Source organism: Giraffa tippelskirchi, chromosome 1, assembly GCF_054371585.1.
Source record: "Giraffa tippelskirchi isolate mGirTip1 chromosome 1, T2T-mGirTip1v1.2.pri, whole genome shotgun sequence".
Classification (NCBI taxonomy): Eukaryota; Metazoa; Chordata; class Mammalia; order Artiodactyla; family Giraffidae; genus Giraffa; species Giraffa tippelskirchi.
The window spans coordinates 84,055,620-84,075,780 of NC_137275.1; the positions used below are offsets into that span (position 1 = coordinate 84,055,620).

The 20,161-nt window shown below is 42.5% G+C and overlaps 1 protein-coding gene across 7 annotated transcripts in view; it reads right to left on the bottom strand.

Moving 5' to 3' along the window:
• Positions 1 to 20,161, bottom strand: part of TSPAN5 (tetraspanin 5) — a 179,680-nt gene that overhangs the window by 36,815 nt on the left and 122,704 nt on the right. The gene's annotated exons all lie outside the window — the stretch shown is intronic.

A 20,161-nucleotide genomic window follows, 5' to 3' on the forward strand; every position in this document is an offset into this window, starting at 1 on the left:
TAGTTGAAAGGGCTTCTATGACTTGGCCTAAACTCAGTGCTATAACTTTATGTATAACACAGAGCACACAAATAACATGCAAGGTTGAGTTGAAAATACACGGACTCAGCCATCCATCAGTTGCACTGATTATGGGGCGAGGGAGGGGAGCAACAGTAACCAGGGGGATAGTCCATTTGAATCCATTCTCATGGCATTCCATCTCCTTTAAGAGACACATTTTTCCAGCACACTTAAACATTTCTGAAATTGGGATGTGTCTTAAAAATGATGATGTCTCAGTTTAATTGCTTTTTTCCCCCTTGACTGTACCTCAAATAATAGCATGTCTTATAACCAGAGTTCCACAGGTTTGGTAACACATGGCACACGGCTGTCCACCTACTCAGAGCTCAGTGATCAGGACTGGGTGCAACTAGCCACAAGGAAAGACACATCTTAGTCCTCATCTTTATTATCCACAGCAACTCTGAGTTTCCTCTCCAAACAGTGAGGTGAAAAGAGGGTGGGCAGGTTGAGACTGAGGGCCGTGGTGCACGCTGTTTATTTTACTAACATCTTGATCAAGTTAAACATCAGGGAAGCTGCCCACTGAGAGGGAGCCGTGGAGAAAATGAGTGAGGGTGGTTACTCTCTCCAGTTTCAGGGAAATCTGAGAAGGGTCCACCTGGCGAGGTCTTTGCCATTCGCAGCAGGGAGTTACTGACACTTTGTAGGCAATGGCTAATAAATCCAAAAAGGGGAGGGGAAAACAGCGGGAGCAGAGAGAAAAGAGGGAACTGAAAATAACACAGAGGAGTGACTGCTCGGAAAAGGTGGTGGTGTTTTTATAAGCAGAACTTCCCAAACCCTGGACAATTATCTGACACTGCAGTGACACAGCACTTGATGCATTCTGAGTCCCCACACAGAAAAGCTCGGCACCGTGGCCTTGATGGAGCAAAACCGAAGGACCCCTTTCTTCCAAGCTACCCTTGGTCACAGACGTCTGAGAACATTTAGAAAAATGTATTTTCAGCATGCCAATGAAAAACCACTATGCTCAGCCTCTCTACTGCCCTGACCAGAATGCTATTTCACTTTACAGTTTCTATCCGAAGCCACAAATTCACCAGTCTCTCAAATGACTCAAAACGTTTCTGGGTCTCTGTAGTACAAAAATAATGCCACTCAGTATGTCACTATCATTTTCATAGGTCCCAGCACAGTAGGGTAACAGACAAGTGCACACACGGGAGACCATCAGACCTACATCCTTATTGACATCAAACTCAGCCCAGGGAAATCCGAGACTTTCTCATATTAAAGCGCTTTGCGGACAAAGGCAGGTCACTCCCCTGATGCAGTAAATCACAGTGTCATCACGAGCAATGGTGGGATGCTGTGACAGAGGACACCTTGGCCTACTGTCCCTCTTGCTGAGGAGGGCAAACAGGTCATCGCGGAGGTCCCCTGCCTCATTGCTAACATTAACTTCTCTTTATTACTTGTCAGGCACTGTGCCTAGTGCTTTTTGTATGCCATGTCTCTCTTAAGCATCACAACAATTTATTCTGAAAGAGGCATTATTATTAACTCCATTTTAAGAAAGATTAATTTGCTCAGAGGCACACAGCTTCTGAGTGGAGAAGCAGAGATTTGGACCAACACAAATGTTAACGTTAACGTTTGTGTTCTTACCAGTAGTGATAAGTCCCCATTTTCCTCTGTGGGACAGAAAGTTGATACATTCAGGTTAGAAGTATACGGGATATGAGGAGGACATCATATGCTCCCACCCAAGGAAGCAATGGGAAGTTGAGAGGGTAAAAAGAGATGAGAACCTTGCCTTCACATGAAGAACTGGTTATAGAACAGACATTCCCCATGCTGGTGACAGCAACGGAGTAACAGAGAAAACAAATTCAGTGGTGGGTCATTCTCCTCTTTGAATAATCTTTTTCTTTGAAAAAGAAAAATTATTTGGCACTTTGAAAAATCTTTTTCCTTCCCAAATCATATCAACAGATTGGAAACAAAATTTTTGACAAAGAAGAGAGAAAAAAAAAAAATCAGGATCTAAAGAAGATTGAAAGACAATTTCCTTTACAATTTTGCTCCAATATTTCCTGCCTTAACTGTGACCTCCCAAACAAGATTTGAGGATTTGGAGAAAGACACTGAATCTCAAGTCCAGGAAAGCACTCAACCACTAAGCGAGTGGTGCAGGGCCGGGACCTCAGCCCATACATAGCTCTCCTGCTCCATCATCAGCAAACATCCTCCCAATGACTCTCAGCCCATATGTTTTCTTTTAAAATCAAGTTGTTTCAGCTCCAACAATTAAACAGGGAAGAGCCAAAAAAACAGACACAGGCACGCAGCACTTGAAGCACACTGAGTTTCCCCTTTCCCACCTCCAGAAGAAAAGGCGACCATAAACCCCCAAACTGGCCTTGTTCTGAAACCCAAAGGCCACCTTACAGGGAACAAATGAGAACATTAAAGTAAATTCTTTACTCGTTTGAAATAGAAACAAGACCAGATCTGAGGCATCCTCCCACGTGGCAATATATGCAAACACACAGTCAAATGTTTGTCTATCCAACTTTGATGTTGTAAAATGAATATTAATTTTGCCAACATTTGTCAAATGCTAATTATGAACTAAGCACCATACTAAGTACTGTGTTTTATATGAATGAGTTAAAACAGCACTGCCTAACACAGCAGCCTCCAGCCCCTGAGCCCTTGAATCATGGTTAGTTCAACGTGAGATGTACTAGTAGGTGTAAAATATACCCTGCATTTAAAAGACTTATGTGCTAGCAGGTGTAAACTATACCCTGCATTTAAAAGACTTAACGTTCTGAAGAACGTAAAAGCTCTCATTAACAGCTGCTTATTTATTTTTAATTGGACTATAGATGATTTACAATGTTGTCTTAGTTTCAGGCATACAGTAATGTGATTCAGTAATACATATATATCAATATATCTATTCTTTTTCAGATTCTTTTCCATTATAAGTTATTCTAAGATGTTGTAGTTCCCTGTGTTATATGATAGGAACTTGATGTTTATCTATTTTAAATATGTAGTACATATCTATTAATCTCAAATTCCTAATTTATTCACCCCCACCTTTCCTTTCTTGTAACCATAAGTTTGTTTTCTACTTCTGGGAATCTCTGTTTTGTATATGTTTATTTGTATCATTTTTTTAGACCCCACATATAAGTGATATCATGTGATATTTGTTTGACTTACTTCACTCAGTATGACAATCTCTAGGTCCATCCATGTTGCTGCAAATGGCATTCATTCTTTTTTATAACTTATTTTTTTACAGCTGTTTTATTTTTGATTACATGTTGAAATGATAATACTTCAGATATATTGGGTTAAATATATTAGAAATTAATTTCACTTATTTCATTTTACTGTTTATTGAAGTAGTTGATTTATAAGATTATATTAGTTTCAGGTGTATCACATAGTGATTCAATATTTTTATAGATTAGACTCAATTTAAAGTTACAAAATCATGGCTATATTTCCCTGTGCTGTATAATATATCCATGAAGCTTATTTATTTTATAGATTTTTTTAAAAATACAGCTAGTGGAACATTTAATTTAAATTATATATGTGGCTTGGACTATATTACTATTGGACAATGCTGTTCTAAAGTGTACCACAATAATTCCATGCAGTAGAAATATTATCCCCATTTTATAGCTAAGGAAACTGAGACTCAGACACATGGAGTAAGTCTCCCAAGATTACATAGGTGCCCGAGCTGGGCTGCTCAGGCAACTTGACTCCTTGGTCCAAGCTCCAGGCTATTATAGTATTATACTCTGCTAAAGTGCATAAAATGTCTGTTCAGCCAAACAAAGGATGGAGAATTATACTGAAACTCATGTTTTACGACTCAAAAGTACTTCTTTTAATTTCTAGGTATTCAAAGCAAAGTATGTTTTCCTGACTAGGAATGAGAACAGCACTTAGGCAGAAACAGAGAGTGGCGTGTGGATGGAAGCCCACCAGGCTTTGTAGAACAAGAGCCAGCAAAGCCGATCCTCAAGAAAAGCTGGAGAGGACAGTGGCCCTGTGATGAGACTAGGACGATGGGGCTTCTCTGCCAGGAAGGTCACATCTGCCCCCTTTTCTCTGGGTCCTACACATAGAAAATCTCTTCCTCCATCTGTTGTTTTTGTCCTTGCTGAGCTTCCAACATATCAGAAATGGACCAGTGTTCCATTATACTACTTGGTACGGCAACGGGTGCTTCAAGAAGCCATTCACTCATCTATATACAACCTTCAACAAACATTTCTCGAGTTCCTACTTTGTGCTAGGCACTGCTTTTATCTTGTGATAAATGGAGGTAAGAAAACAGACATGGTCCCTGTTTCCAGAGATCTTAAAGTCTAGATAGAAAGATACATCTTTACCAATTAATGTGTAAAAGACAAAATCATCCTTGATGGTGCTCTAAAGGAGAAGAACATAAGACCAATACAAATGATAAGAGGGAGATTTGACCTAGAATAGAAGTCCAGAAAGTGTGTGTGTGCTCAGTCGTGTCGGACTCTTCATGACCCCAGAATGCAGCCCACCAGGCTCCTCTCTCCATGGAATTTTCCAGGTAAGAATACTGGAGTGGGTTGCCATTTCCTCCTCCAGGGAAACTTCCCAACCTAGGGACTGAACCCACGTTTCCTGCACTGGCAGGTGGATTCTTTACTGCTGAACCACCAGGGAAGCCAGTCCAAGAAGGCTTCCCTAAGTAAGCAACATAGGAACTGGGGTCTGCAAGATGAGAAGACGTTAACTGGTAAAGAAAGGAATGCAGAATGATTCAGGTAGAGGGAAGAGAATGTGCAAAGGCCCTGGGGTGAGAGAAGCACCGCAAGTAAAGGGGTCTGAAGGTGACTAGTATGACAGATGCACAGACAATGGGGGAAGCAGGGAGGTATGGCAGGTATGCAATGAGAGATGGAAGCAGGACCAGCCTATTCAGGGTCTCATAAGCCACATTAAGGAATCCAGTCATCGCCCTAAGAGTGACAGGAAGACATTCAGGGCTGTATGTATGTAGTTGGCTGAGATGGGGTGAGAAAGCAGGTTTTTATCAGATTTGATCTTTGGGAAAATGACCTGAGTTGCAGAAAAGATGAGTTGAGAGTTCAGAGTAGATGCACAGAAGCTAGAAGGAGGGAGCTTTTGTCATGCAGACAAGACCCAACTGCATCCTCGACTGAAATGTACTGAAGAAGCACATGGAATCGAGAGCATTTAGAAGTAAAACTGACATCTTCAGAGATGCCTGGATATGGTGACAGGATGGCATGGGGGTAAGGGTGAAGGAGAGGGAAGTATAATATTAAGGATAATGCCTGTGTTTCTGACATCTTTTAAATGGAGACTATGGCTCCTCTAAATCTATCTTATGTCTTCTCTGACAGAAATAACTCTCAGGTGTCAATTTCATAACTAGCTTGAGATCTAGCAGCATTTCTGAAGGACAGTTTTCTTTCATGGGTATTTTGGCTGCTCTCTGAATTCTCTTTGAAGCAAGTTTCAGCTTGCATACTTTTAAAAAATAAATTATTTAAAACCTATATACATGTCCATCACCTCCTACAACTTTTATTCATAAAAGGAAGCAGTTATGTATAGCTGTATGTTAAAGTTCACAGGCAAGTCTTTTTTACCCCCCCACAGGCAGTTCTTAAATGGACATTTTTGATCCTCTTTGCTTAAAAAATAACAACAATGACATCTGTCTGGCACCCTGTGAACAGACTCAAAATAACAATGCAGCAAGGTAAACACAGAAGAGGAAAATAAAAATCAAGTCAATTTTCCCACCTAATTGGAACCTGGAAAATATCCTAAATAACAACGGAAAGAACTTTTATTCGTTATTCATTCTGATGACGTTGTTTTTAAAAATCATAAGCTGTGCCTGAATAAACAGGAGAGATGCACTTTAAAACCTTTGGCACAGAAGAGAGGAAAGGGAAAGAAGAGATGTATTTTCCTGAACCTGTAGCACGTGTACATTTTATGAAGATGTTTTTCTGACACTTAAGTGTGACCCAGACTCCAGGTCTGGCGGGGTGGATGAGCAGAGCAGTCTACACAAGTGTGCTAAATACTTCTGTTAACAAAATCTATACTGTCTCTATCAAACAGGGGCTGACGCAGGAATAAAACGCCTCTGGGCATAATTCTTGCCATGTCAGAGGGGTATAGACACGGGTTGGTGGAAAATTCAATACGCAGAAAGGCAATCCCAATTTTGCCACTGGGTCCCCATGTCCCAATTTGCACATTCAAAGTGTCCAGAATCCCCATGATAAGATGGCATGGCAGATAAAGTCCAGACTTGTAAACAGGATATTTCCCATCTGAGCCAGGGTCAACCTCTCACTTCACTTTGCCCTCGTGGCCTCCTCATGCAGCCTGAACACACGCAGCAGGAAGAAGCCCAGCTCTGGCTGGGCTTGTGGTTTCGTGACCTCGGAAAGGCTCCTTGTTTGTTCAGCACACATTTACTGAGCATCTGCTATGAGCCAGGTAGCCCTCTAGGGGCCCTGGATAATTACCATTGGGAAGCGAAAAAGACAAATGTGCCTGCTCTTGTGGCTGACATTCTCATTGGGCCATGTCAGGAACCAAAGACACTAAAAAGAAGCATACATGAGTTAGACCACGTACAGCTGTAGAAGACGAGAAACGCTGCGGGAAAAGAGAACAGCATGGGGGAATGAGGTGTGGTCCAGGGCGGAGTGAGCTGCTGTGACGCTGAAATGGAGCGGACAGAGCAAGTCTCCACCAAGAAAGTCACATAAGCAAAGACACGAAGGACAGGAAGGAGCTGGCTGGTAGGTGTCAGGGAACCGAGTTCGAGGCAAAGCAGCAGCCTGGCTAAGGGCCTAAGCTGAGGTGTCCAGGTTTAATGGAGCAACAGGACCCACACTGGTTGGGTTCTGAAGGCCGTGGCGGTGACTGGTTTCTCCTGGAGACAGAAAGAACTACGGGAGGGCTTCCTGATTTCCCAGAGCCCCCTGGTCCTAATGTGTCAAACAGAGATACTAAGGGCCCCTGAGGAAACAGAGCAACTTCAGGGGTCAATGTGACAGTGTAAGGCCTGGGTGACATTCAAAACTCGACTCACATGCCTGGAATGGTTGGCACTTCCTACATGTCGGTTCCCTCCCCATCCTTAGTCCTTTCTTAGCTGCCACCTCCTCTCCCCAGACCTAGGCCAGGTCAGGGTGACTCCTGCTTCCTCTAGGTGCAGCCCTGCCTCCTCCAAGGATGAGAAAGCATCCTCATTCACAGTGACCAGCGGCCCCTCTCCTCTTAGCTGCTGCACCTCTCGCATATAGACCCTTACCGGACATTTACACACACAGGGCTGAAAAGGTGCCACACGGCCTGAGGTCAGACTCGGGGAGCGATGGGGGCTGTGTTAACTGCACAACATGTGCCTATTTAAGGGGCAGGAACACCTGCCTCCAATGAATCATCTCCTTCCCCTGACGCAGGCGGGAGGCTCCTTCCAGGAACAGCATCTACAAGTACCCCTGCGCGTTTACAAGAAATACACTCCAGTCAGGATATTGAGATCGTGTTTAACCTTGAGTCTTTTTCTTGTCTCATCAGTCTTGTTCATGAATACTGGGTGTCACTGGCGTCAGAACTTAAAAACCTGCTAATTCTGAAACCCCACACTAAACTTCTCCCCATCAGGGCTTCTCAATGCATCGTCCTTCCCCCTAACCTTACCACTCTTCGCTTTTACTTTACACCCTCCATGATTTGTTTTGGTTCCGTTATATCCATTCTAAAAAACAGAATCTTTGGGGAAGAATGTGGAATATAAATTATAACCAATATCGGGACTTTTCTGGCAGTCTAGAGGTTGGGACTTTGCCTTCCAATGCAGAGGGTATGGGTTCAAAACACGGTCAGGAGGTTAAGACCCTACATGTCTCATGGCCAAAAAACTAAAACATAAAACAGAAGTAATATCCAATAAAGACTTTCAAAACGGTCTACATTAAAAAAAAAAATCTAAAAAAATTGTAAGTAATATTGACTGGGGCAACATCTCCATCTACACCCCCCTTTTATGAAAACTGGCCACCCTCCTCAAGGGTGGGCCCCTGCAGTCATGTATGCAAAGGAGGGCCCACCCTCTGTAGACTGAGAAGCAGACTGCGGTGGGCCTGCGTCTCAGAAAGAGCCATTTATCCAATACAAGATCAGAGTCTCTCTTGCCCAGAAATTGAGCGTTGGACATGGTGATTTTTGTCAGCTTCAGTCTCCCTTAGGCTGGAATAGACTGGGGTGCTACAGAGGGAGCATGCAGATACAGAAGCAAAAAAGGGGGACTTCTGTTCCTGCCCACTTTCCACCCCTCATCCCCAGGACCCCAGCCACACATCCTGACCCTGAGTTCCACGCGATGCCCCTGGGTCCCTACTGTACATCTCATCCTCCCATCCTGACTCAAATTACTTTGGGGGCTTCCTGTTACTTGCTACCAAGAGGGTCCTAAGACAGAAATAAGAGACCAATTTCTCTCACGCTTAGTCTTGTGACAAGCTGGCTATAAACAATTAAGTGTGTGGAACAGGCATGAGCACGATGGGGCTCCAGAGACTAACAATGATCTGGTGGAGGGTGCTTTTCCCAATAGCTGAGGACAGACTATGGTGGCTCTGAACTACCGGGAAAGCTGTTGTGACCTGGTGTGAGAAGCTCCACGTGATTCAGCCATGTTCTTCCTCAGAGAAAGGGCTGCCTTCTGCTTGCTGACTGAATTTTGGAAGCAGAATGACACAGCCAGAACTCCAGAAATGGTTCCCAAGCAGAGATGTGGTTCCCAAGCATTATAGACCTGTGTTTTCTCCTCTTGTTTTCCCAGAGAGGAGGGCAGGGCTCTCTCTACCTTTGAGCTCACCCTGCACCAGGAGACAGCCAGAGCACCTCTTGAAGAAATGTCTACAATCCAGGGACAATCTCATTCACAAACTCCTTTGTTAAGAGTTTGGAGCTTAACATTTTGGCAAGAACCAGTGCAATTTCAGTTTCTCAGTAATCTGAGATGGGAAGGGAGAGGAAGGCGGGGAGGGCTCTGCAGGCCATAAAACCCATATTCCTCTTGGAAATCTCTCAGGCAATGCATGCACACAGAAAGGAACATGGGGGATCGTGCAGTTCTGGATGGAAACATGGAGGCTGCAAGTTTACAGACCACTGATCTTCGTCTCAGTCAAAGCCAGGCTTATACTGCCTGGGCTACTCCATCTATACTTCTCTGTTGAGATAAAAACCAAGGCTAAGAAGAGACCACACAGATGTTCTGAAAGCTGAGGAGGACTGAAGGACTCAAGAATTTCACACAAGTATGAGAAGTAAGCTATCTGCAGACAAACATCAGCCTTTGTAGAAATAAGCTCCTGTTGTTTGCATTAAGCCGCCAAGCAGTGCAGCTCCAGCGAACAGCAGCTTCGAAAGTTAAAGACTCTCAGATGTACACTGTTTTTGTGTTGAAACATCGTAAAGTTTTAAAGAAACATCTGACGCAAGGCTTAATGGGAAATGCAGAGAAAAATTACAATAGGATTACTCTTTTTTAAAAGCACAAGTAGGATTATGTATTTCAATTCCCTCAATAAGTACATAGTTTCTATATACACTGGGCACTATGCTAGATGCCACGGACAGGAAGGCGAAAAGCATAACAGATGATGTCTTAGAGAGCTAACTGTCGAGGGGCAGAAAGTGGGACTGTTCTAAGCAAAACCAAGACTCAAGCACAGGGAATGGCATGGCACCTGCTCAGAGATGCAGAGCCACAGAGACACAGAGGTGAGGCCCTGGGCTCCCTGCAGGGTGGGGTGGCAGCGGGGGTCAGAGGAAGCTTCCTAGGAAGCAACGGGGAAGGAAAAAGGAAGAGTGTCTCCTGCAGAGGAAGCAGTGTGTGCAAAAGGAACAAAGCCTGAAATAGCCTGTCCCTCAGGAAACCAGAAGTGCTGCCTGGGCTGGAGCGGAGACATCAGGCCAGGCCCTGGGCCAGCAGCGATTCTCAGCGTGGGTCCTGCTCCACAGACTTGTCAGAATTGCGGATTCTCAGGGGGTCCCAGGCCCACCTCCTCAGCAACTCTGGGGATGGGGCTCTGCAAGCTCTGTCTTAACCAGGACTCCAGCTAACTGTGGTACTTGGTGAAGGCTGACATTGCTAAGTAGGCTGTGTGTGTCTTGGGGACCAAGGCACCACCAAGCTACTTGAAGCCAACCAAGGATTTTTGGTGAGACAATGACAGGATCAGACTGCATTTTGGAAAAATGATTCCAGTACAGTACAGAGAATAAAGAGAAGGGAGGTGAGACTGCAGGTGAGATGAGTAAGGAGGTTCCTGCAGTAACTCTGGTGACAGTGATATGAGCCCAGAAAAGCAGTGGCAGTCAGGTGAAGACAGAAGATGAAGGAGGAGATTCCACAGGACACGGTGACAGGAAGCATGGGGTGTAAGGTCAAGACCATGGTTTTCTCAACGAGAACGCTTCAGTTTCCACCCTAAATACGTGACAATATGGGCAAGTCACTCAATCTCTCTATTCCTCAGTTTCCAAATCTATAAAATGAGGATACTGATTTCCACGAAAACACTGCTCCATGGAAGCAGAGATTCTTCCAGCTCCTTCTGTACCCCCTAAACTTAGAACAATGTGCGCTTCACAGTAGGTCTTAAATAAACACTTGTTGAATGAATGAGTGAATTAGTGGTGGGAGATGAGGAAGAAAGAGGAATCTATGAAAATTCCCAGGATTTTAGCTGAAGCAACTTAATAGCCTACGATGTCCTTCTCAAAGTTAGGAATGTGGGTGAGCGAGAAGATTTTAGGAGAAACATCATTTCGCAAAATCAGTTTCAGACACGTTACCACTCAGATGGACTCAGATGTGCAAGTTAAGGTGTCCTGACATAGTCGCAGGAGGGCCAGGAGGCCAGAGAGCACACAGAGGTGAGAAATTCAGCTCCATCACTTACTGTGTGACCTCGGACAAACAGCTGACCCTCTCAGTTCTCTATTTCCTCCTCTCTAAATGTGGAGATAGCAGTATCCATCTCATAGGGCCACTGAGGGAGACTGAAAGCAATAAAGCACGTCATGTGCTTTGAAAAGGGCCTGGCATGCAGGACATGCTCAATGAGTAATTGTTCCTGTGGTTATTGTTAAGGCCACGTAAAGAGTCTGTAGAGAAGAGGACCGAGGAATCATCCCAGAGGACAGTAAGATTCACGGTGAAGTGCACAGAGGGAACTGGAGGGAGGGTCACAGAGGTAGACAGAGGGGCAGCAGGTACCAAGACAGACAGCTGCCCCCAAAAGCAAAGATAAAAAGTCTGCCACTTGTGATTATATGTTGAAGTGAAGGGTTAGCCGCTCAGTCGTGTCCAACTCTTGCAACCCCATGGACTGTAGCCCGCCAAGCTCCTCGTCCACGGGATTCTCTGGGCAAGAGTACTGGAGTGGGTTGCCATTTCCTTCTCCAGGGGCTCTTCCTGACCCAGGGATCAAACCTGGGTCTCCTGCATTGCAGGTGGATTCTGAGCCACTAGGGAAGCCGATGGGGCTGCTCTGCTAAGCAAAAGAGCTGACACAGTGGAGACTGCCTGTGTTCAACTAAACTGGAAATAAAACTTAGAGCAACAAGAAAACATTCAACACAATCACTTCCCTTATTTCAGACTCATCCCTGGCCTTGGAGACCACGGGCACCATCACCAGACAATCCCAGCAGGATGCCTGAGCAAGACCCAAGATGAGCTGAGAGGGACAGCGACCACCACAAAGGAACTCGGCACTGGGGTCACCTCCGTAATGGCCGGTAATGCCCTCTGCCTTTGTAAAAGACAAAAGGGAAAGAGTTAGGCCATAGGTCTCAAAGACTAACAGACTAGGTGTCAGGAAACCCCAGATTTCATACTAGCATGTGAATTTGGTCAAGTCACTGGACAACCGTCTCCTCAAGTATAGATGGAGAATAACAACTCCTATACACAGGACTGCAGTGACCAACACGAGGGAAGGGAAGACGTTTTGAAAAGGATATGTGATCCAGATACCGGATATAATTAAATTATCACATTTCACCCATCTGATAAAATCACAGTGAGATACACACTGTTGCTACTGGCTGTGTTATCGGAACATATGCAGCCGGTAAACGTCAGTGCACAGGAGCTGTTCATGGAATCTGTGCTTATTTGGGGTCTGTTTCCAGAGTATTTTATGTTGGCAGATCATTTTCTTGAGTTTCTGCACTCCTTATGAATCAATTGGCATTACAAGTGAGTCATTTGTGACAGACTATCTTTTCAAGAGACATGTACAGCAGACAGCCTTAGAAGATGGAGACAATGTTCCCAGAAATGTTGCAAAGGCTGCAGCAGGCTTGCGACCCATTATAAAAGTTTTGAGTTCCCTAAATTCAGGGCTCCCAGCCTATAACACAGCTCATTATGTGCACAGGTGTCAACTGGCCTGCTCTGCATCACCCTGTGGAAACTAGGGCTCAGGGAAAGAGTAAGTAAAGAATGTTGATACACTGGCTCCTAAAATTGTGTCCTGTATCATCTGAACCAGGAGTCTGGCGTCTCTGCCAGCATCTATGACACTGAGATAGGTAACTTGCTAGCTGGTGGGCAGGGTACATTCTCAGCTTCCTCCCAGCTCTTAACATTTACTGGTACTGTTTTACAGAAGGAGGGCTGGTGTTCCCCTCTCCCCCAACAGACTGTTCCCTGGTGTCCATAGCTTGCCCTGGTCTGCAATGTTGGAAGTCAGCTCGGTCAGAGCTGAGGAGGCAGAGGAGCTATTAACTCAGAGTTATTTCTGGTATTCTTTTAAAAAAAAAAACACAACTAATACAAATCCTTCCTATGCCTGTGTGTTTTAAATTTTTGTTATGCCTTTTAAGGGCTTCCCAGGAGGCACAGTGGTAAAGAATCTACCTGCAGTGCAGAAGACACAAGAGATGCAGGTTTGATCCCTGGGTTGGGAAGATCCCCTGGAGAAGGAAATGGCAATGCACTCCAGCATTCTTGTCTGGAAAATTCCATGGAGAGAGGAGCCTAGTGGGCTACAGTCCAAGGAGTTGCAAAGAATCAGATGCAACAGAGCACAGAAAGAGCATTTTTTTAAAAAAAATGTTTGCTTATTCCATAAAATATCCTTTCTTGGGAATTTCCTGGCAGTCCAGTGGTTAGGACTCAGCACTTTCACTGCCAGGGCCCTGGGTTCAATCCCTGGTCAGGGAACTAAGACACCAGAAGCCTGAGGCACAGGAAAAAAAAAAAAAAAATCAAATACACACATACATATATATCCTTTCTTTTCAGAGAAATATAGTGGTATATTTTCTGGGGGGAAAGTGACTCCCTTACTGAACAAATTTTTTTGCTATAGTCAATGTATAATTCTTTCAATTAAAAATGTTCTCATTTAACTGTAAGTATTAAAAATTTTTCTAAGAAATAACTGCATATTTCAGATGAATTTTAGTAATCATGTGTCTTAGCTAGAAATAATTGTTAAGGAACACCAGGGGGATGTAACTCCAATTTTCCAGGCATTATAGACAGAATGAGTGGAATGCTGGTGCCTACCCTCTCCGCCCCCATCACCCACTCATCACCCACGTGCACAGCCTCCTCCCACCCCACTTAGGCAAAACCACTACAGGAAACTATATTCAGAGTATACTGACCTCTTGTTAGAATTCAGGATGTATAAAATGAAATCTTAATGATAACATCAGTAACAAAGGCATCCATGAAGTCACCTTTGAGAACCACTAGTTCATATTAAAACAGGACTCGAATTTTCTCTCAGTGGGCCTTTGAAATGCTAAGTTCTAAGAGAAACATGCTACACCCTAGAAATGCCATTTAGCCTTCTTCATAGCTATCACAGATGTTGTAATTTTGATCCAATTAAATATGCACAAAAAAGACTAATAGTAGGTACCTTCATTTCAAGCTCTTTTTACATTTCCATGTACATTTTTAAATGCCCTTAATGTTTTTACTGGATTGACAGCATCTTTCTGATGCTTTATATTTGATCACAATCTAAGACATCTTGAGAAATGAATGTAGAATACATAGAGCACACCCAGGAGATACAAATCCATTGATTATCATGTGAAAGGAGGCCTGGAGGCAATTAGGCCTTTGCTGTGGATGACAAATAAGCCCCACATAAAATGTTCTATACACTGAGGCGTCTTTGATAGGTCCTACTGGCTCAATGACTCACAAAGGATGGGGAGGGAGAACGTCTGAAAACAAAAGGGCAGACTGCTGGCACCATTTAGCTATTATTCGGTATGTTCAGCTCAGTTTTTCCCCTTTCCAACTTTTCATGAAACCATAAAAAGAAATGGAATGGATTCTTTTCAACCAGGAACATCAGCACTGCATACTAAGGAGGAAAGTATTGGCTTAACACAGGGCCCATATAAACCACCAAATATCAACCCAGTCTCTCTAGCTAGGTATTTTTAATAGGGGAAGTGGGTTTTGACAAATCACTCTTCTATATGTTCTTTCATAGAAGAGTTTATTACACAGACTCTCAGAAATTAATTTACATACAGGACAAGCTGTACCTGACCCATTCACAGCTTCAGGATGGAAGACTGTGTTCTCAACAGGCACTGCCTTGGAAACTATCCATGTATGTGCACTCTGGAATTTTCCTTTTCTTGTCTGGAACCATTTCAAGATGAACAACAGCGTGAGTGATGTGTAAATAAGCTGTACCTATTTCCTCTGGTTTAAAGATGCCCACAATTTTTTTGTCCTCTGAGCCAAAGCTGTAAGACATTAAAATGATTTGAAGACATAAAACAATGTGCTAGAGATCAACATGCTTCTAAAAGGATTTATTAATCCAGATGAATGCAACAAATGAATATGGAAATAGGAATATTTTTTAAAGACTAAGACCACCTTTTCCTCAAGTTAAAAGGGATAGTATAAAGGGACCAGATGAGCCATGAGAGCCATGAATAGTAACACAAGCAAATGAGCATGGCCTTTGATGACAAACCATGGTTCACATCTGGGCCCTGGCCAAGATAGATATGACCCTGGACAAGTTGACAGCTCTCAGTTTTCTCACCCATAAGCGGTGGTAGTAACAGCATCCTCACAGGACTGATGTGAGAATATCTCAGTTAAGGTAAGTATTCTGTGTATAGTATGCACTCAATGAACAAATTATTATTGCAATTAAAAATGTTATGGAAAAAGTCTCTTCCTTAAAGATCATATAGGCTCACTTTTCAGACAACAAAAGGCAATGATCATGTCATCTGTGTGTTAAGTCAATCCAGAAGATTTTTTACTGAAATCTATATATCATGGGAAAAAAAAGATTACAAAGAAGATTTTAAACCTTCCTTCCCCCCCACCATTTTTCAAGAAGCTTCTTCTTATTCTCAGTGTAAGATTTCATTTAAAGCTGGTTAACCAGAGAGGGTTACCATGGGAAAGTAAACTGCTGACAGTATACATTAGGTTCACACTAATTTATAAAGGTAGCGTAATGCTTATGAAAAATAAGCTGGCTGGACGCCCATGGTTTGCCCTTGAGTCTCAGCCAGCAAGGAAGTTTCATGCAATGTGATTAGTGAATGAGGAGACCCTGGGTGATTAATTAGTGCTCCACATCAATCCCATCAGACAGGCTTTCAGCCAGTAATGTAAAATAAGCCACCCGACTTTAACTTCCTCATATCCATACTGACTTCCGTGTGAACATGACTTTGTCAAGCACTATAAATATTGAAGGAAGATTTCCTCCAAATCTCTTTTAAGACAAATCCCGCTTCCTCTGACATACATCTTAGCTCTGATAAATGGCAGACTGGATGGGGAAGAATCAAAATAAGGAAGCTTCTGTGCAAATTCTCTGAGTGCTGAATTTAACTAAGCTCACTTCATAAGTCCCTACAAGTGTCTGATGCTCAAATAAGAAAAACGTGTCTATGGATGAACAGATTTACTGTAAAAACCTAAGTGTCCCTCAGCCTCTTAAAAAATAAAGTTATTATAAAAACTGTGCATCAGTAACTTCTACTAGATGCTTTTTATGCAGTTATCAGTGTGTTATTTATCTTTTCACTGCTTTATTGGATGTTAAGTAATTTGTTTTTAATCTATAATTCCCTAGATATTTCTGCTGTGTCCATTTCATTGTGGAAAGATGTCACTATGTCTAGATCTGCTGGTTTATATTGCTGCACAAACAGTTCTCTGCTATCTATTACTATTTCAGACAAGCTTCTTAAATTAGATTTAAAAGAGAAAAATAACTTTCCTGAATTAAATCAGTCCCTTTAAATGAGGTCGACCTTTGGGTAGATAATCTGTGTAAACATAAAATGGGTCCTGCATGCCTCTAAATCTCATCATTAGTCAGAATCTCAAAACTAGGCTCCAAACATGAGATAAGGGTGCATGCCTAAGATATAAATACTCCATTCTGGTTTATATAATATTTTTTCATGGTAAATGAAAGGGTCTACATCAATAATACTATGTATAAATACCCTCAATATAGGATCTAGAGAACAGTGTATCTACACATGGAAACTTACCTAAAAGTGTCTTATGTTATAAAATGCAGGTCTCATAGGCTAAAATCATTACCTGTTCCATGCTGCAAAGGCCTGAGGTTTAAAGATACCAGGCTATGCTTAATCAGAGAGGAGGCTGTTACTGATCTTTGCTCACACACTGCTGGGGCTGAAAGGCACCTCAGATCTAGCAAAGTCATGTCAGAAAACAGGAAATTGAGAATCTCCATTTAGAAGCTGGAACTCTGATGCCAATCTGTATCATTCTTTTCCAGAGACACAGGAATCCAAGGCAGTAGTCATGGCAAGAAGCTCCTGCTGCTCCCGAGTCCACACCAAACCCAGTTTTATGGCTTTCAAATGTCAGCAAAGCAGCCAAAAGACTGAAGCAGCCAAGACACCGGGCAATTTCTTAACAAACACCTTGGAGTCTGAACCTCAGAGCAATGGGCAGGACTCCTGCTACACACACAGGCTGATAAATGACCACAGGGACCAACCATTTGCCATCTAGTCACAGAGATAAGTCAATAATTAACCTAAAAACGAATTTGCAGTAAATTCCATAAATGAGACTGAGAAAAAAATGAGAAGTTCACAGAAGGCCATCAGCTGCCAAGATGAGGGAAGATTACATGGTGGGGAGGGGGGAGATGGGTATCCAGAGAGGGTGAGAATGTCAAGAAATGAAGATGAGTCTTCTACATCGGTGAGTTTTCAACCAGCAAGTTTCAAACCTGCTGGTTGAAAATCTGCTGATATCAGTTTAGCAGGTCAGACCAGCATGTTCTATACGGAACAGAATGTATTTCATGTGGCAAGATGAAGTACTGCTTCATGAAACTTTTGTTTCATATGTAAAATGTACTTCTTATTGAGGGTCTTGGTCAAAATGTTTGAGAGTTTTATGGAAAATGAAGAGTGAAATTGTCTATCTGGCTGGAAAATAACAACTTGGTAATGAGGTCACTGTAGGCCAGACTATAAAGAGTCTAGAACATACTATTAAAGAATATGGATTTTACATTTTAAAGGCAAAGAGGTCATTATAGGTTTTTAGCTTTCCACCTTTTTTATTTTTAGGTTTTGTTAACATGTACTGTGCTTAGTATCTCACACACACGACCTCACTCAATCTCAACAACCCTCCTTTGAAGTGGGTATTATTATCTCCATTTCAGAGGAAGAAAGTGAGAATCAGACAGATTATATAACCAGCCCATAAAATGAAGCCAGGTCTTTTGACTTCAAAGCTCATAATATTTAAAAAGAAACAAAACAAAACTATGAAATGATCAGAGCCAGGCTTTAGGCATATTAATCTTGTACCTTCAAACAGCTAAACTGAATAGACTTTAGGCAACTATTATTAGTGGGGTTCCTTTTGATCATTCAGTTTCAGAATTTAAGATCAATTTAAATACACTCCAAATCCCGGGGCGGGGGGAGGGGGGAATCACACCAAAATCAACAGTTAAAACTGCACTCTTAATAACCCTAAAAAGATTTGAGAGGTTATTTCTCAATAGCTACATTAGTAAACCTTTTATTTCATTCTGCAGTAATGAAGTTGGTGACTGTTATCACTTGCAAAACTCTTTGAGGAAAATACAAAAATAGGTCCAAATGCAGAAGTCGGCCAAAAGCAGAAATACCGACATAAAATAAGTAAGTAACCCACTGCGTTCCTCAGACTCCCTCGCTCTGGCCCTCTATTCTCACACTCAGATGCTCTATCTGATCCTACCTACCTCTGGGGACAACCATGAGGACTAAGAGTGTCATCTGTAAAGAGCACAGAAGAAAGAAAGGTTGGAGAAAGTCTAGATATCATCATGGGAGTGGGGGTGAAAGCATGCGTGCTGAGAACCTGCCAACAGTCAACTTCCTAACACAAAAATGTGAAAAAGAAGTAACAGCTGATAGAACAATGGTGTGTCTCATTTAACAGAGGAAAAATAAGAAGTGGCTGTATCTGATGAATATAATATGGAAGGCAGGAGTAGTAAGCGGCAAAAGAGAGAAAATATGCTTCCCTTTTTCTGCTAAAAACAGCACACAAGAATTAAAAAAAACACACACACACACAAGAATCGAAAAAGCCCTCCACACAGTCAGAATAACCCAGTCGCCCAATGCCCAGAGAAACCAGGACAGTAAAAGTTCTCCCCTGTCCAGTGTGTGAACCGGACAGAGAATGTGACTGAGTGTTTTCTACAGACCAGAAATGCCAGCTGAGCACACGACTCTTCCCTGCACACTCTGAATGACCTAGCTGATGTTCCTTGACTGAAGTATGGACCCTCTTTAAAAGGAAAAATTTCGACTCTCAGTGTCACCTTAACTTACTTTTATTAAGATATTCCTTAAGCGTGCAGAATCAGGAAACTGGTATAAAATCCTGAATACATTTGGAAATCAACTCCAAACACTACCAAACTAACAGAACTCAAACTAGCTACAATAATTAAATGTAACAGATGATGTTTTTCGCTGCCACTAAAACACTGATGTAGCATCCTGCCTGGTTCCAGCTTTAATCTGTTCTGGTGTTTTGACTTTCATAAATGTTTACCTAGACAACACTTAGTTTATGAAAGAATGTTGAATAAAATAGCAAAAAAAACCCAGAGGCCAGATTGGAATGATCAGACCTCATATTTAACCCAAAGCCAGCCAATTATTATAATGAGGCATCATGATAACTCTGCAAAGCTCCCCTATTCACTTCAGAGATAGCGTGCGTGTGCGCGTGTGTGTCTGTGTGCGCATGTGCTAAGTCACTTCAGTCGTGTCTGACTCTTTCTGACCTATGGACTGTAGCCCGCCAGGCTCCTGTCAGTGGGATTCTCCAGGCAAGAATACTGGAGTGGGTTGCCATGCCCTCCTCCAGAGGATCTTCCCAACCTAGGGTTTGAACCCAAGTCTCTTACGTCGACTGTGTCAGCAGGCTTTACCACTAGCGCCAGCTGGGAAGTCCTTCAGAGGTAGCACTGCAACATTATTGAGATTTGCATTTTTCCAGCTTTACTGAGATATAATTGTACACCTTAAACAGAATTTTTACTCAATAATGTGATATTTTGATACATTGTGAAATGATTACAATCAAGCTCATTAACACAGCCATCACCTCAAACAGTTACCCTTCTGTGTATCTGTATGTTAACAATACTTAAGATCTACTCTCTCAGCAAATTTCATACATACTATAGAGTATCATTAACTACAGTCGCATTACTGTACATTAGATCGGAAGGACTTATTCACCCTGCATAACTGAAACTTTGTACCCTTTACCAACATCTCATTTCCTCCACTCCCTCCAACCCCCGGTGACCACCACCATTCTACTGTTTTTCAGTTTGACTTTTTCAGATTCCACATATAAATGAGACTATGTATTAACTGGATATCTAATCCAATCACTTCTAGAGTGAGAAACAGGTATTTTTTTTTCATTGTGTATTTACCAGCTATGTTCACTACCAATAAACTACAG